Source organism: Canis lupus, chromosome X (genome assembly GCF_048164855.1).
Source record: "Canis lupus baileyi chromosome X, mCanLup2.hap1, whole genome shotgun sequence".
Lineage (NCBI taxonomy): Eukaryota > Metazoa > Chordata > Mammalia > Carnivora > Canidae > Canis > Canis lupus.
Window position 1 is genome coordinate 120126932 of NC_132876.1, and position 18742 is coordinate 120145673.

The window sequence follows — 18742 nt, forward strand, 5'->3', positions numbered from 1 at the left end:
CGCAGCACTCACCCAGTTAACACATTGGCCTCCGATCGTTCCCAAAGCAGACGAAACAAGAGCTAAAGCATTCTGTGGGATGTTGTCCCAGAGCAGTCTAGGAAGTGGCTTCCACCCATTCTTCCCATTCCATTTGTCAGGACTTTGGTATATCTCAAGCCTAACTGCAAAGGGAGGATGGAGAGTCGTGTGCTGGAATCAGAACCGCTGTGGTGGACAGAGCCATTAGCATCTTTCAGGACACAGGTGGTGGCCTAGGCCATGGTAGAAGTAAGGGTAGGCCTCTCTACAAAGGTGGGCCATTGCAGAATGGGGAGGATGGCTGAGCCGAATGCTAACATTATTACGGATGTTCAAAAATCAAATACACAAGAAAAGACGAATTTCCATAATATATGACATAGTATACACACACACACACACACACACACACACACACACACACACACACACATTCTCCTGAAGCTCTGAAAAAGATGGAAGCTTCCCTCTGAGGTCAGCAAGTTGTGTTCCAATCACCAAGATCTAACAGATACAGGAGTAAGTAGTTGAGCTAAACTGAAACAATCGTATTCTTTCTTCTTCTGATGAGACATGCATGGAGGCACACCAAGGGCAAAGACATCAGAGCTATATTTTCTTTCTAATACACTCTTATGTAATTTTTTGTCATTATTACCTAGGGCTATTTAATAATTTGGGTTTTTATTTAAGAAACAAATGAATACAGGGCTGGCGTGGGTAGCTAAGCTAGTTGAGCATCTGACTCTTGATTTCGGCTCAGGTCATGATCTCAGGGTCGTGATACTGAGCCTCGTGTTGGGCTCTGCACTGGGTGTGGAGCCTGCTTAAGATTCTCTCTCTCCCTCTCCTCCTGCTCCTTTACCCCTTGCTCCTGCATGCTCTTTTTCTTTCTCTAAAACAACAACCATAACAACAACAAAACAAGTGAATCCATTAACACTTGATGAAACTGGATTTTTAAAAAACATTTTACATGTGACAACCAAATATATAATTTGAACCTAAAACTATAGTCACAATCCCTTGATGTTGGTCATTCTCAGGAAAATAAATTCAGTCTTGATAAAGTAAGATAATGAGATGGTAAAATGTCCAAGATTTAAAATGTAAAAAACTATACAGACAGTAAAAAGAGAAGTGGTCGCCAGGGATTAGGGGACGGCAGGAAGGGATGAACAGATGGTTTACAGGGGTTTTGGGCATAGAAATTATGCTAGTGTATGTTACTATAATGGTACATATATGACATATGTTTGGTAAAACCCATAAAACTGAACAACTAAAAAAGTGAACCCTTATATAAACTAGGGAGTTTAGTTAACAAAGATGTATTAACATTTGTTCATTGATTATAACAAACAGACCACACTAATATGTCAGCAACAGAGGACACTGACTGGAGAAGGAAAGCAGAGGATATACGAACTCCGTACTTTCTGCTCAAGTTTTCAGTAAACCTAAAACTGCTAAGAAATCAAGTCTATTAATAATTTTTAAAACAATTCCATCCATAGAACACAGAAAGTGAAATGTTTCTAATGGTAGAAAATTTAAGTCGTGCCTTAATCAGTAAGTTGCTGAGGGAATTAATGGCACAGTATGTTGCAGTATGTAATATACAATTTTGCCCTGAACAATCAGAAACTTCAAAAAAGTAGTTTTCCGAAGCATGAACACAAAGCGGGTGTTATACATGGTTTGCAGAAAAACCTACCTGAAGTGCTCCTAAGATGATTTAGAAGGGCTTCCTGTCCTCACTTGCTGCCTAGATTCCTCCTCATGCTTCAATTCTTTTGTGTAAAGAAGGCATCGTCCATAACCCAGTCTTGATCTGCAAAGAGCACATGAATTGCAAATAACTTAGACTTAATAAATTTATTAGAGGGCTTTGTTCTATGGCAGGGGAAAAATCAAGCCACTGTGACCTCAATTTGAGGGCCACACAAAGCATGGGCGGCACAATCCCCAACTCTGCTCTCGTGGCGAATCCCTGCATTTGATAGGGAGTGCTCACAATAGTCTGTATGGAGATGCGTTTACTTCCCACCCCCCATCCCAAGCCTGAGAACATTGCGGAGCTGGCGGAGCGGTCTCTAAGGCTGGTGTGCCAGCCCCGAGCATCCTAATTCCACCCTCGGCGGCTGATAACTGAGCAGCCTGGGCTCCAGCTCCCATGCTTTCCAAGAGGCACCAAAATGCTCCTTCAAGCCCATTAACTTTGAATGTGGTCCCCACCAACAAGGCTGCCCATTGTTAACCACAGCTGAATTCCGTGAAATGCTGGTTTTGAATGTTTTGAGTAAAAATTCTTCCCAAGCTGTGAAAAGTTGGCAAGAGTCTGATTAATGGGACTGGAACTGAAACAATGCACCGTGTGGCTAAGTAATCGGGGAAGCTTGGAAAATGAAGAAGAACTTGAAATACAAGACGTTAGCCAAGGCCAATGACGCCAACCAAACCAAACAAAATAATGTTATCATCTGGGAAAAGAAATACACAGATTGGTTGCAAAGTGCTCTGGGCTGATTTAAAGATCAAACAGCCGTGTCCTCATAGAAGAACCAAAAAAATAAAACAAAAAACAAAAAATAAAACAAAACAAATGAAACAAACAAAACAAAACCCCAAAAAACTAAACAAAACAAAAACTCCAAAAAATAGTCATCATTCTGAGAATGTGAGCAGTTGGATTACTGGTTCATCATAATTAGGAACAGGATTCTTGGTTCTACCTGAGTGAAGCCTGCAGCAGCTGTGTGTACACCTCCTCCAAAAGGCATATTTCCTAAAGGGATTTAGGGGATTTGCCTTAGCCTTTTCAGAGTGGCCCCAATCTGTTCTGTCCTTTGTGTTATATCTCTGAGACTCCTGGAATCTTTTCCAATCATTTATCGTCAAAGCTCTCCAAAACCTATTCTCAACTGAACTCTCTACCTCTGATGTCATTGGGAAAAAGGAAGCCACCAGCCTAGGACTCATGTGCCTATTTTAAGAATCTAATGTAATAGATACAGAAAATTTTCTGTATCCAGACTCTATTCTACATCCAAGAAATATTTCTTGATTCTAGAAAATAGGTACCAGGACAAGGTGGCTCTCAAAACTTCTCCCCATCACATGCCCTCTCTGCGTCTCTGAGTCACTTTTAGCATCCCCAAGCCCCAGGAGTCAACAGTAGTTCCTGCCTTATGGGCTTGTTCTGACAACTGAACTCTCTACCATACGTGAGATGCTTAACACAGAGATACGTGACACTGTGCATTCCTCCATAAGCTCTCTATAGAAGTCAACTCTAATGAGCACTGCTGATATTAACACTGTCATATAAGAAAGTAAGAGGAGTGCAGCAGTCATTTCCTCATTTGTGTCTTTCACCCATTAATACCCCATACCCATACACATTAAAAACCATGGATATCCCCGGAAATATTCTCTCACTTTCTCCACCTGATACAATATACCCATAAAGTCATGATAACTAAATACCACACATAGCATAGTCACTACTTACTGGATGTCTGTTGTGAATCATGGGTTACACATTTAAAAAAATCATTCCTGAAAAATGAAAATATAAATGCAATGTAACTCATCCATCCAGTAAATATTTATTGAGCCCTCCACATATTATCTTGGTGATCTGCTAGTGATCAAAACCAATTAATTTGTTCTTAGTGAGAACTGATTTTAGTGTGAAGAGAGAAAAATGTCTATGGTATGTCAAGGGGTTGATAATTTATATGAAGAACAGATCAGGGGAAGAGCTAGAGGCTGCTGGGAGTGTCAAGGCATAACGACCTTGTGTGGTCAGGGAGAAAACGTGGAAGGAGGAGGGGCATGGGGTCAGGTATAAATCAGCACTCGCTTTTTCTCTATATGTTTTCAGAATGCTTGACTTGACGCATGCAGCATTATGCTCTGATCAAAACTAATAGAGGGACAAAAGAAAATTAGATTTCTCCACTGTCATAAAATACATAATAAAATGTGTTTAAATAATATGGGCAGCCCGTGTGGCTTAGCGGTTTAGCACCGCCTTCAGTCCAGGACATGATCCTGGAGACCCGGGATGGAGTCCCATGTTGGGCTCCCTGCATGGAGCCTGCTTCTCCCTCTGCCTGTGTCCCTGCCTCTTTCTCCTCTCTTTCTCTCTCTCTCTCTGTCTCTCATGAATAAATAAATAAAATCTTTTAAAAAATAATATTAGTTGTAAGGACTGCCCCTGTATTAGTCTGCTCCACAGGTCACATATTTTGGACTCTCCTTGGCTCCATGGAACAATGAGCATGTCTCTAAGACTTGATTTTGTATCCCTGAGGTCTGTCCCATGGTGGATATAGTGAAGGGTTAATAATGGAAAATAGAGCAGGTGTGTATTCTTTCTCCTTGAGCCCATCAAAGAAAGTTGATGCCATCTCCCCAACATGCTGAACCCTCACTCCTCTCATTCCCACTGTTTGGGACCAGTCAGTAGGAGGCTGTTGCCCAAATGAGAGATGGTAGCTTTGGAACCAGAGCATAACACCAGAGGCAGTCTTGCTTAGGCAGTAGAGCAGATGTATGATACAAATATTTAGGAAAAATAAGGCTAAGTGGAGGCTCAGTTTTTCTCATCCTCCTCTTTCATCCTTTTACTTTTCTTTCACCATAAAAGAGAAGACACAAACTCCATGCCAAATTAGAAAGACCCTTGGAAGGATACAGAGCATGAGGTGCCCATTCTGTTCACAAGAAAGGCTGCTGCCTCCTGCCTCCCTCAGACCAAGGCAAGGGGAACAGATGACAGAGTCCTGAAGTGAACTCAGGAATCCTATGACAGAGGGAACACATGCTCACATCTTGGGGGCCAAGGGCAAGGATTTGTAGGTCGCTCAGATCTGTCTGGTATGGCCCAGAAGCACAGGAGAAGAAATGGCATATGGCAGCAAAGAAAAGGTGTCCCATGGACCCTGAGAGACAGGGTAAGAAGAACAGCTAAAATTCCAATTTCCCCATATGATGTGGATTTCAGCTGAGACAGAGCTGGGATGAATAGTGAGACATTGCCCGTGTCAGGTGGGACAGAATGTCCTATTGCATTTCAGCAAGGGGCCAACCAACAGCTGGGAATTGAGGGCAGCAGAGGGGCAAGCCAATGACTGGAAGTGATGCCATGCTCCAGTGCAATGATTATAAATAGCCTAGGATTTCAGATGTCATCTCATTGAAGAGGAGAAAGCAAGCTGTAAATGATTTAATTGACCCGAAGTGAACGGGTTTACCTAGAATTTTGCTATAGCCTAATTGCCTGCCACCTGGCAAAATGAGGACTCAAATTTAGCCTATGCAGAGTTATTAAAAAAAAAAAAACAGAAAAATATTTTTAAACAGCTAAGTATTTGATTTAAAGTACCTGACCCACTCACTCTTTTAAGGACTTGGTACTATCACTGATACCAGTGGTAATAATGTATCAGTATTAAAAAGCACAGCGAAACTAGAGAAATATTTGAGGCCTGGTTTTGGTTAAAAATAACAAACTAGGAGTGCACTGAGCAGGCAAAGCACTTACTTAATTTGCAAAAGCATTCACAAATTACCAAACAGGGCTTCCAGGAAGGGAAAGTCATTTGTAACAAGCTACGTGCTCTTGCCCTCAGGTTGACTTTACCTGGCATCATTTTCCATAACTTGCAATTCTGTTTACTTGGAAAGGAGCCGGGGAACAACTACTAAGGGATGTGGAGGGGGTTCCTGTAAAAGAGCCTTTAGAAAGCTTCTCCTCCTACTCTCTCATGATGTATATTTGTTCTTTAACCACACAATGTCAAGGGTTTCTTTGACCGGAGTTGACTTTTTTCTCTTTCAATTTCTTTTTCAATCTGTTTTTTCCCCCCCTTCTTTCCCTATATAGAACCAGAAAGACTTAGTCTAGTGTAGCTTTCTTGCCTCTATATCAGGGCTTAGCAAACAGCTTATGGACCGATTCAGCCCCTTGCCTACTTTTGTAAATAAAGTTTTATTAGAACATAGCCTTGCTCATTTATTTGCATATTGTCTATGCCTGCTTTCACACTACAACAGCACACCTCAGTGACTGCACCAGTGACCATGGAATGTTCGCAAAGCTGGAAATATTTATTCAGTGGCCTTTTACAGAAAAAGTTTACCAACTTCTACTCTATACTGCAGTATGGACTGATCTATATTGAAGGACATTCTATAAAATACCTGAGCAGTACCCCCTTGAAACTGACGAGGACATCTAAAATAGGGGAAGTCTGAAAAACTGTCCCCGACTAGAGGACTAGAAGGAGCCATGGCATCTAAAGGCAAGGTGTTACCAGTGAGAATGTCTAAAATTAACAAGACAGGAAACAGCAAATGTTGGAGAGGATGTGGAGAAAGAGGAACCTTCTTACACTGTTGGTGGGAATGTGAACTGATACAGCCACTCTGGAAAACCGTGTGGAGGTTCCTCAAGAAGTTAAAATAGAGCTACCCTACGACCCAGCAATTGCACTACTGGATATTTACCCCAAAGATACTGATGTAGTGAAACATCAGAACACGTGCATCTCAATGTTCACAGCATCAATGCCCACAATAGCCAAACTGTGGAAGGAGCCACGGTGTCCTTTGACAGATGAATGGATAAAGAAATGGGTACATATACACAATAGAATATGACTCAGCCATCAGAAAAGACAAACACCCATTTGCTTCGATGTGGATGGAACTGGAGGGTATTATGCTGAGTGAAGTAAGTCCATCGGAGAAGGACAATCATCATATGGTTTCACTCATGTGTGGAATAGAAGAAATAGTGAAAAGGATTATAAGGGAAAGGAGGGGAACCAAGTGGGAAAAATTAGAGAGGGAGACAAACCATGAGAGATTCCTAACTCTGGGAAACAAGCAAAGGGTTGCAGAAGGGGAGTGGGGATGAGGAGATGTGGTAACTGGGTGATGGGCACTAAGGAGGGCACCTGATGGGATAAACACTGGGTGTTATACCATATGTTGGCAAACTGAACTTAAATAAAAAATAAAGATAGGGTGTTATCCTACAACAGAAAAAGACATTCAATAAAAAGTAAGGAAATCTAGAAAAAGTTTGGAGTTTAGTTAATAATATAACAATATTGATTTATCAATGATGGCCAAGGTACTGTGTTAATGTATATCAAGAACAGTCATGAAATGAACTCTAAATTAATTCCGTAACATCTCATACAAATGCAAGGACATCTTAAAAGTTAAGGAGAAAAACAGGGTCGCAGCAAATTTTTGGGTCCTTGTTTTATTTATTTATGCACTTTCAAAAAAATCCATCCTTTAACAGTATCTCTAATGAGGGAAGATCTTTTTTTCTTTAAAAATACTTTTCAAAGTCCTAGGTGACTTGAGTATATTGCACAAGGATTGGTTTCTACAACTCTAAGAGGAGGAGAATGTACTAAATAATATATTAGTTCCTTGCCAACTGTTTCCATGGAGTTGAGCAGACGTTCACACTAAAAGATTCATCTTGGAGCGCCTGCGTGGTGCAATCGGTTAAATATCCAACTCTTGGTTTCAGCTCAGGTCATGATCTTAAGGTCATGAGATCGAGCCGTGTGTTGGACTCTGCTCAGTGTGGAATCTACTTGAGATTCTCTCTCTCCCTCCCTTCTCCCCTTGCTAGTGTTTTCTCTCCAAAAAATTAATATATGAATCTTAAAAAAAAAAAAAGTTTCACCTTGCTTTGTCCTCATAAGACTTGAAGTCTTCCATGATTACTGCATGCTGAATTAGATTTCCTGAAAGTCAACTCATCCTAAGCCACAGCACCTGTCTCTGAGGCGAAAGTCATTATGTGCACACATTCGGTGTACACCTGAAATCTGGGACTCCTTGCATAGTTCTGAGAAATGCCTAGTGTGAGTGAAGGAATTTAGAGTGAAGATCTTGTGAGGGGAAGAAAGGATTGCTCTTCTGTAACAACATTAAGTCAATGGTACAAAAATCCAAAGAAGGCCTTACACAGAGAATCAATTCTACTAACAGTGGTATTGGGTGATGTGGAGGCCAAGAAAAAGTTCAGTCTCTAAACTGCCTAACTGCACCAACTATAATTAGAAACACACTGTTCAATACAGTAGCCACTTGCCACATGTAGCTGTTTAGCATTTAGAAGGGGGGCACTCACAAACTGAGAGGGCTGGGAATATGAAATACATTCAGACCTCAAAGACTAAATATGCAAAAAGGTGAAATATAAAGTACCTCCTCATATATTTTATGATGATTGCATGCAGAACTTTGAATATTTCACAAGCACTGTGTCAAATAAAATATAGTGTTAAATTCATTTTACTAGTATCTCTTTACCTTTCTGAGGCGGTTACTAGAAATTTTACAATTACAGAGCCACCTCAGATTTTGGCTTCTGTTGAAATTCTAGTAGTCAAAGATGATTTAGAAAAAAACAGAGAAAAATTTTATTATGTACTGTTTCAAGCACTATTTCATGTTCCCCCCAAAAAGCTTCTGAGTGTAATGTAGGAGGTTCCTCAGGAAATGAAGCATTCCTGTGTAAGTGTCAGGGTGATGCAGATAATCTTTGCATGATATTCTAAAAATTCAACAGTTTAATGTGGAAAAATACAAACAGTAAAACCAATGTTCACTTAAAAGGAAGACAGTAATCTCTGGAATTCCTTTTTTCCAGGAATGTCCATCTTTACACCTTGCTGGACAAAATTCATGCCCATTCTTCTCCAAGGGAGTGCTACTGCTCACCCTGACATGAATATCAGCCTTGCATCGCACACTACTGGACTTCCCTGACCAGTGACCAGTGACCAGGGTATATACCCTAAGGCTTCCCCAAAAGCAGGGCCATAGGTCCCTGAAGCTAAGAGCCTGCAGTGTTTTAAGCTCTGATCCTGACAGCAACCTGCTAGTGTGTTCACAGGCCAAAGAATGAGACTCAGTGTGGCCGCTCTAACAGCCTGTAACCCCACACAAAAGTGCTGGGTGGCTGCGTGGGTGCTTTGCTGCACCTTCACTCACTGGGTGTCTGCACTGTGTGACGCATGCCCCTCGGGCCGCCCCAGGAGATCTGCAGCCTTCCTGAGCTCCAGTGCCTGAGCTTCACAACTCACATGTATACAGCAGATAAAGACAGAACAAGCATCTGGTCACAAATATGCGTGGTCTTCACGTGAAGGATAGCAGAGTCACGATCAATGTGAGCTACTTTATAAATGTATTATTATTTTTTTTTAAAGTATTTTTTTCAATTTTTATTTATTTATGATAGTCACAGAGAGAGAGAGAGAGAGAGAGAGACAGAGACACAGGCCGAGGGAGAAGCAGGCTCCATGCACCAGGAGCCCGATGTGGGATTCGATCCCGGGTCTCCAGGATCGCGCCCTGGGCCAAAGGCAGGCGCCAAACCGCTGCGCCACCCAGGGATCCCTAAATTTATTATTATTGTTATTATTTACTTAAAGGCAAGCTTTGACTTTCTGTCTTTTCAGTGAAATTCGTGATGTTGAGCTTTCAACTTCTTACAGTAAGACTTATAAGTTGAGGGAGTTGGCCATTTTACTAAATATAAAGAAGGTAGTTATTCTTGGCTTCAGTATTTATTTACTCCAGCAAATAATGAGAAAATGCTGCTCTGATGAAACAGTTGGCCCTTGCAGAAGTTATGACTTGTCTGTCTTCTATATGTTTTTACAATATGTTTTCACTTACATAATGGTTCAAATTATCTGCTAAGTGCCAAGGTCACACAAAGTTCATATTTTGAAAATACCTGTAAAAAAGAGTGCGGTGAAATGACTTTTTTCCTTGAGGCGGGGGGGATGGGGAATTGTGTGCAGAGAGGGGCTCTTACTGCATCATTTTATCCAGTGAACTACAGCATTAGCTTCAAGTGACTGACCTCAAGCTATGCCGCAGCATCTTAATTGCTAGGAGAGATGAATACCTGATAAAAGATGGGTGAAAAGATTAGTTCTAAAGATAGCAAAGAATCCAGAGCATAATAAACCCAATCCTGAGCATGGCACCAACATCATTTCACCATAGTCTGTAGATAAGGGGCATATTTCACTGTTGGTATCATGTGTGCCTACAACCAGCCATATTTCCCATTCTTGCCATTTGACTCTGTAGCACGAAGGCACTTCCTATTGCAGAAAGTAGCTGCACATACCAGACTTTCATAATTACTCAGTGGGTCAAATGATCAACCACCTGGTTCCAACAGTTCTGAAATCCCAATACTCTTTTTTTATTGCTAATTTGATTAAGCACTGTCTTCATCTGAAACTCCATTTCAAATGCATTTTTTTAAATTAAATTTTGTTTCTTAATTGCCCTTCTCACAGCCCCTGAGCTGTCTGGAGGATCTGGAGATGCCATCCATTTAAGAAACCACTATTCTCACATGGGAAAAGTCTACGGAACTACTTTTTGCAGACTGCAAACGTGAATTAATATGCAAAAGACCATTATTCCGAGAGTACAAATGCCACTGAAAATGCCATTCACATCCTTGCTTTCCATCTTTATTTATTTAGAAGTCACTTCTCAGAGGAGAATCAGGATAGGAAACCTCCTCTGGCCGAATCCTAGTTTTATTATCACGGGGACCACTCACAGGAAGAAGTGGCATTAGTCTTTTCTCCTCCACCTTCTGTAACACACAGTCTTGGGAAGATAGTTAACAATTCTGTATTGTACACTTCAAAGTTGTTAAGAGAGTTGATGTCACATATTTTTAGCATAATCCAGACAGGAAATTAAGGGACAGTATGGTGTTTGCTAATGCTACAGTGGTTATCCCACGGCAACATATATGAGTATCCCATCAATGCTGTTGTACATCTCAAAATTACACAATGCCGTATGTCAATTATATGATAATAACATTGGGGACAAATATTATGAAATTCTCCCCACCCCCAGACCTTGACTTGCTTAATCTTTTGCCTGCATCGGTTTTTTTGGATCTCCCCTCTCTTTAGCTCCTACAAAGACTCAATTCTCCAACTCTGAGCAGTGCCTCCTTGCCCTGAATTGCGTGGTCCTCAGGACACCCTTGATTTGGCAAGTAGGACACACAACCTGTACTGCCTTTTTTTTTTCTAATGTGAATACTGCATCTCTGTTCCCACATGCATTGTCCTTAAGGCCATAAAATGTATTTTATTAGTATTTTATCATGTCTGCCCAGGAATATGGAAAGGGAGATGACCAATTCAGCTCAATGGGAAAATATTATGGACTGTGTATTGGAAATGGATTTTTATAGGCTGGCCACAAGACTATGCCTTTCAACTCCTTTAAAAGACTCATGGATGACCACCTGGACTCTGTCTTCTAGAATCTCACAGGAATTTCTATGGCCTTTTCTTGTAGCCTTTTCTTGTAGCTCCCCATCCATTGCTTTAAATGACACTGGTTATGATTCTTCAGTTATTTATTATGTGCCCCTATTTATTCACCTGTGGCACTACTGAGTCACTCCTTCAACACATATTGTAATATAGACAGCTGACAGGTCAACTCTAATATTTTATGACTTACAAATCATACACTGATGTCTAAAGAAGCAACTTCAGTTAGCCCACTGTCTGTTCCTAAATTTCTCACCGCAGGAGAAAGATGTTCCCTCCTCCCTGGATATTCATCTCCAAAAAATACACTCGGAATTTTCAGGGAACATGAGGTAAGCATTAAAACTTTTTTCTCAAGATAATGAAACATAAACATAACAATCATGGTTTGAGCAAGATTTGAAAATACATCTAGTGATATTTTACCTTTAAGTTCAATTTTCCCCCTAAGTAGCTTTAAGATTAAATCTAGAACAAATAACTCTGTAAGCACATGAGTAGACCTTTTTACTTGATTTTAAGAGTTTGGAGTAAACCAATTTCGGTCTCCAATGATTAGAGCAAGGGCACTGAAATTCATTCCTGCTCTTTTTGTGTTTCTAGAAAATGATCCATTTATAACATGTGCTGATATAATCCTATATCTAGGTAGAACAATTATGTTGTTATCCAGGGTTGCTTAAGGAAACACTGAGGTTGTTTTAATACACATGTTAATAACAGTATTAGTTAAGAATGGTGGAGGTATTGCATTTCCTTATGAACTAGAAACATGTCTCTAAGATTTCAGGCAAAGATAGGTACCAGGCTCCTTAAAGAAATAAAAATTCTTAATTCCAAGTTATTGTGGACATTTTTGTAGAATCTAATAATGCATTTTAATAAAGTAGAAATACTACAGGTTTTATACTAATAAATGATTCAAAAATCAGTGAAAATATCCTAAATGATGGCACCTCATATATGCTAAAAATTATCCTTTCCAAAATGTGCCTAAGTAAATATTCTGTTTTAAGTATCATGTTGATGAGTGTTTCTCCACTAGTTCCCCAAAGATGGCAGCATGTTCATTACATGTCTGACGCCACCCTTTAACTTTCATTTTTATGCAGGCTGCCCACGATTCATATACCAAATGACATTGCTTCTAGATCTATGCATTCTAATAAGAGACTTAGCAGAATATATCACAAAAGCAATTATACTACATTTTATGTGGAAAAACAGTATTTTTTGACTAGGGATGAAAAATAAGGAATCAGGAAGATGTGTCACTCAGGAAAACCAATTGTTATATCTCTGTCCACTCATCCTTGACTTCTCTGCTATCCTCCTCCTCCTCCATTCCTTCTCTGTGTTCAGTTCTATCTCCCCTTGTTATGCTTGGCCTGGGACTTCAGGGGAAGTAAACCCCTGTCCAGCCTTGAGCATGAGTCGGATTCTAATAAGGACCAGTGCGGTCCAAGGCTTTCATCTGGAAAGGGCAACAGTGGCCAGATACTTCAGAGTATGCCAGATTTGTAAAACAGTGTACGACCAGCAAGGAAGTTGGCTCTCCTGCCTTTGAAAGCAATGGGTTCAGGAATACCATGCCACCACTCAGGCGAATGAGAGTAAGGGATTTCCTGAGGTATTCTAAGAAAAGTGTCTTTGCTCTTTCAGCACAAGTAAAGGACCAGACAGCCTTCTTCCTTTCCGACTGTGAGAGCAGAAGTCCTGAAATGCTCGGTCTTGCTCTACCACGGAAGCAAAGAATGACTTATTTTCAGAGCTTCATCAACAAAGTCAATGCTTTAAGACATTTCCCAAAGAAAAAGTATCTAAGAACTACAAAACGCTAAGACTAAATGAATGGAAATTTAAAGATACATTCTAATGAGTGTTCCTTTCAGCCTTAATAGGCTGCTCTGAGAAGGAGCTGCCTCCAACCAACTGAAGCCCTGGAATTAACATAGAATTGAATTCATAATTTGTACCCTCCACTGGTCTTTCATCAGCTCACTTTCCCAAGTGTGGATCCTGCAGACCAGAATTTCAGATCCCAGAGGGTTGAACTGAATTAGAAATGGGGTGGGTTGTTCTTTGCTTTCTATGCTTGGAGAGTTCTCTGGCATTGAAATATTAACATTTGTACTGACATATTAATAAACTTTGTTAAGGATTTTCATTGTTGTGTCATCTAGGAGATCTTAATTTTATATTTTCCCCTTGGAAATGTAGTGGATGAAATAAATACCTGGTTTTCCTATCATGTGCTAATCTAATTCATAAGTATCTTTTTAAAAAAAAATTATTTATTTATGATAGTCACACAGAGAGAGAGAGAGAGAGGCAGAGACATAGGCAGAGGGAGAAGCAGGCTCCATGCACCGGGAGCCCGACGTGGGATTCGATCCCGGGTCTCCAGGATCGTGCCCTGGGCCAAAGGCAGGCGCTAAACCGCTGCGCCACCCAGGGTTCCCTAATTCATAAGTATCTTATACTGTAATTAGACACTTGGATTTTCATCTACAGAGAGCTTCTCCCTCCCTCCTTTATCCTTCCTTCCTCCTTCCTCCTTCCTCCTTCTTTCCCCATTTCCTTCCTTCCTTCCTTGGTGATCTTGGTGAGAACAGGAATCATTGCTTTCTTCTAGGATAGCACTGAAGCAATTTCTTCTAATTTAAACACGGTTATTTTGTTCAACTCTGTTCTGTCTAGATGCTGGGTGAGATGAAGGCACCTGGAGACCTAATGACAGAGTAGGACTGGAGTCAAAAGTGTATCTCCTGATCTGTTAGCGACCACACTAGCTTTAAAGAAGTGGAACCCCACCTCAAAGATCATTATAACAGACCAGACCATTTCCACGGGCACAATTTTGAAAGTCTTCACTCGGCTGGTTCGAATCCCTTGGTTTGATCAGGTTTCCCGAAGTTTAAAAGCCCCTCCCTGTTACTTTGTTCTTGCCTATGGTCTTTCAATGCACGTTTTTCCTCTCAGAGTGATGACCTTTCTGTGTGCATGCATTTTCTTACCTGGACTATTCTGTCCAGCACCTAAATCAATTATAGCAGCACGAATCTCTGAGCATGAAATGACTTTCGGGAGCTACATTTCTCTCAGTCACCAGAAGAAATCCACCCTCAAAAATGAGCTGCCGTCAAGCAAAGTGTTTTAAAAGGTTGAGGGTATTTGATAAACACTACACGAAAACGTTCAATTAAAATTGGTCAAGTGACTGTAACAGATAGAAAAATAGAAACTGTGGATTGCTAAATTAGATTAGGCCATAGACTGCTGGTCCATTACACCCCGTAGGGTGTCCTTGACAGTGTTTTAAACATCAAGATCCACAATACAACAGACATTTCCTGAAAATGGACTTGACACAGTATCAGAAGGGGACACAAGAAACTTCCTGACCTAAAGGGCCAGAATCTGTCTCATATTATTTAACTTGCTTTACATGTTTTTTTTTTTTTTCACTCTATATCTTTATATAGCTAGGTTGTCTGATACTGTAGATAGTAGCTACACAGGGCAATTACATTCATATTTAAACACATTAAAATTAAAAGACTATGTTTATCTTTTTTTTTCTTGATGAGTTATTTAATTTAATTTAATTTAATAAATATGAGTTAGTTAATTATTTTAGAAAGAGAGAGAAAGTGTAGGGAGGAGCAGAAGGAGAAAGAAATTTTAGCAGACTTCTCGCTGAAGTTGGAGCCTGACATGGGGCTTGTCTCGACCCTGAGATCTTAACTCAAGCTGAAACCAAGAGTCTGACACTTAACCAACTGAGCCACCTGGGGATCTGACTATGCTTATCTTGATGAGCACAGACAAAAGTATGTAATTTTGAATCATTATACTATGCACTTGAAATTATTCTAACGCTGTATAGTTACTGCACTTCAATAAAAAATAAAAACAGTACGATTCATAAAAAATGTAGATTAAAAAAATGAAGTTTCTCTATCACCTTAGCCACATATTAGTAGCCACATGTGGCTAGTGGTTACCATATTGGATGGCACAGATAGGAAATATCTCAAGTATCACAGAAAGTTCTAGTGAACACACTGCTATACAGGATGTAATTATATCTGAGGTTTACTCTCAAGGCTTGGGTTTCTGTTCTCTGGGGTGAGCATTCTGCTACGTTAGTAACAATCTCTGCACTGGGTGTACAAACCCCCATATCTCTGTCAGAACCATGTGACATTCTTCTTCAGCTCCAAATCATTCAGCTCTTCCTCTGACCCACTCAATACCCACACTCCCCTCTCATGAATATACCAGGCCCTTGAGGATTTCCAAGGCCCATGCCTCCGGCATTTATTAGTCTTCCATCCTCATCCTACACCAGCTTGGGGTTCAAGCCAGATGGAGACTCTCTGCTCACTTCTTTCCTACTTTTGAGCAATAGAAACTTTGCCTCCTACACCATTGCTCTCAGCTTTCCACACTTCATAGAGTATTTACCTGCTTCTGGGGAATCAGATAGACTTTTCCCCTAAGTGGGAATTCCTGAATCACTAAATACGTCCATTTTAGAACTTGCATCCCAGTGATTAGTAGATATGCCTTCCAGGTCCAGTTTCCTTAGAGCATCTTGATGTCTGTGGGTCTTGTACTTTAGCATCTCTCTATGCCTGATGCATATTAGGTAATCGATGCATTTGGAATTAGATTTAATTTCTACACCATGATAGCTCTTTGGAAACTTGTTTTGGCCTGCACGAGTAAGCACAAGTGTTACCACAGAAGTGCTGCATTGTATTGATCCAAAATATTAACTTTATGTTCTCTTACAATTTCCACAGGACATTAGTACAGAAGAAGGATTTTAAAAAGGTGCTTACTATTATAATTATAATATTATAATTCTATAATTGGATGGCATTCTATCTTGATACAGTGGATAGTCTAGTGTGTATACTGTCTTCTTTTTAACATCTCCCAATAAAGCCTTGCTTGCTGGAATCAAGACTGCTTTGGTGTAAGGCTGACAACACCCTTTCTTCTCTATGTGTGTTCCTCTCTTGCTATCTGTCTATGCATACACACACACACACACACACACACAACAGGCACACACATGCACACATTTTTCTTTCTCTGTTGTCTGTGTACCTTGTCTCTCCAGCCGTTGCACTCTCATTCTCTCGCTCTCGCTCTCACGCTCACACCACTGTGTTTGTTTTATATTGTTCTGACTCCCCTCCACAAATCCTCTAATTCTCATTGCATTTGTCTGCTCCAGCTGCCTGCTGGGTTTGATCCTCTCCCTTCATTCTCTGCTCTGATTCTCGTCTCTGTGCTCTCTCCCCTGTGAATGTGGCGGGGCCTCAGCCCATGGCCCCACACAGCCCAGGCGAAGCTCCTGTTCAGGGAGGGTCATCCTTCCTGAGATGTGCACCCAGGCTGCCCCTTTGCTGGGAAGACCCAGCCCTTCTCAGCTGTTGCAGAGGTTACAGCTGACAAGGGGGGAAGAGCGAAGGTACACCCAAGCATGAACTCAGCCACACCACTGCAGGATAAAATTCTGGGAGGTTCCAGAAAGGTAAACGATAAACCCCATGGGACAGGGGAAGCAGAGGCAGAGGAGTGCGGCTCTTCCACATAGCACTTTAAAACCTCAGGGTTATTGCAGTTGTTCAGACTTTCTGGGTGCACATATTTAAATAAAGTGTACTCAGCTCTAAAATACTAGATGGTGATGAAAATAATTGATCTACATGTGATCTACAGAGCTCTGCACCTCTGATTTTCAAAACAGTGCACCACAGAAGTCATAGTGACTCAAAACAGTGATGCCCATTGATAAAAAGCATCCCTCCTACGGTGCCAATGAGTTTTTCTTTCACTTCAACCTGAGACAGTCTTGTGAAGGAACACATGAATTCATTTATCCCAACACTTATTCCTGGGCTGTACACTGCCTCTGCCCTGCCACGACAGACACAGACCCTGAGAACAGACAGGAGCATGGTCTGCTTTCAGCAATGTCACTATCGCCCCTGTGGAGTTACACAAACGGAGAGAAGAGAGCCGTTGTACAGGCCTTTACTTTTGATTCATCATGTAGTAAAGAAACGTAGGGCACCATCCATAGAACTTGTCTGGTTACTGCTCTGCGGGAAGCCCCCAAATACATTTATAATGACATGGGGGAATGACACACTTTCCTTCCTCGGTGCATGTCCCCATTGTGCCTGGGTAGCTGGAATTCCTAAAGAAGAAACTAATTGACATAGCTGCCTTCAAGAGCCCAGGTGGGGACAATAGCTTGTAGCACATACACACGAGTTTGTATCCTACAAGAACGTGTTTTGAAAACAAATTGTATGTGGCAGATCGCTTATTAAGGCTATTTTGCGGGGGGAGAGAAAAGGAGATGCAACCAGAAAATGTGGTAAGTCAAGTAGGGATTGCTCTATAAACGAGTCTTGACCTAGTCACATGCCCAGTCACCTTGCAGATGAGGGTGGTAGAGGTATAACAGACATGACACGCAACAACCACAAGGGTAAGTGGTGACGAAGTCTTCAAGAACTGATGATCTGCGGGCATTTCTGCATTCGCACAAAGTCCATATTTGGGATGAGTTTTCCACTGTTGGACAGATAATTATTTCAGTTCAAGATTCAATGGGATGCCCTTCCTGAGATTAAACCCTTCAGATTTTATTTTCTTTAGGTGCCATCACTGCACAGGTTGTATAGAATGTCTTTGTTTTGTTTACCTACACAAATATGAGAAAACAAACAGATCTGCTTTACTCAAAGTCCACCAATTTAAACAATCTCATTCAAAAACACACTCAAAAAACATGCAGAATAATGTCCAACTACCTATCCAGACACCATGGTGTAGCCAAGTTGACAATGTAAAATGAACAATGGCACCATCCCTCGCTCTTATTTCTGTTTTGAGATTCAGAACAGTCACACAATGTCTACTCAATATTTATCTCCACCAACTTTCAAAGATACTTCAGGTTCACTCAAGAGAGAATTCAGAATTGTTCTCTTTAGACCACACTCCTTCTACTAGCCAATCCGTGTCCATCAGTTACGCAAACTGGAGGCCTGAGATACGTTCCTGAGGATTCCCCTCACCAATCTCTTCCCACGAGCAAATGACCAGGTATTGCTCCGTCTTGTTAACTTCAAATCCGCGACACCTGCAGCAGCATCGAGTCAGCTCTGTCTTCACTGAACAGCACCCTCATGCAGGCCACTGTCCCCTGTGGGCTGGATCTAACTGCTCTGTCCTCTTATTGTCTCTTGTTCTTAGGGAATGGCTACAACTCTCAGTACTTCCTAGAAAGCCCTGCAGGATCCTTCCTCCTC

The 18742-nt window shown here is 41.0% G+C and overlaps 1 long non-coding RNA gene across 12 annotated transcripts in view; it reads right to left on the bottom strand.

Moving 5' to 3' along the window:
* The window catches only part of LOC140627662 (uncharacterized), a 527802-nt gene that overhangs the window by 322277 nt on the left and 186783 nt on the right, over positions 1-18742 (bottom strand). For all 12 annotated transcript variants that reach the window (XR_012026304.1, XR_012026315.1, XR_012026308.1 and 9 more), the window contains one exon: positions 1739-1855. This is a non-coding gene — a long non-coding RNA (uncharacterized lncRNA). The remainder of the gene's footprint in view (positions 1-1738; positions 1856-18742) is intronic.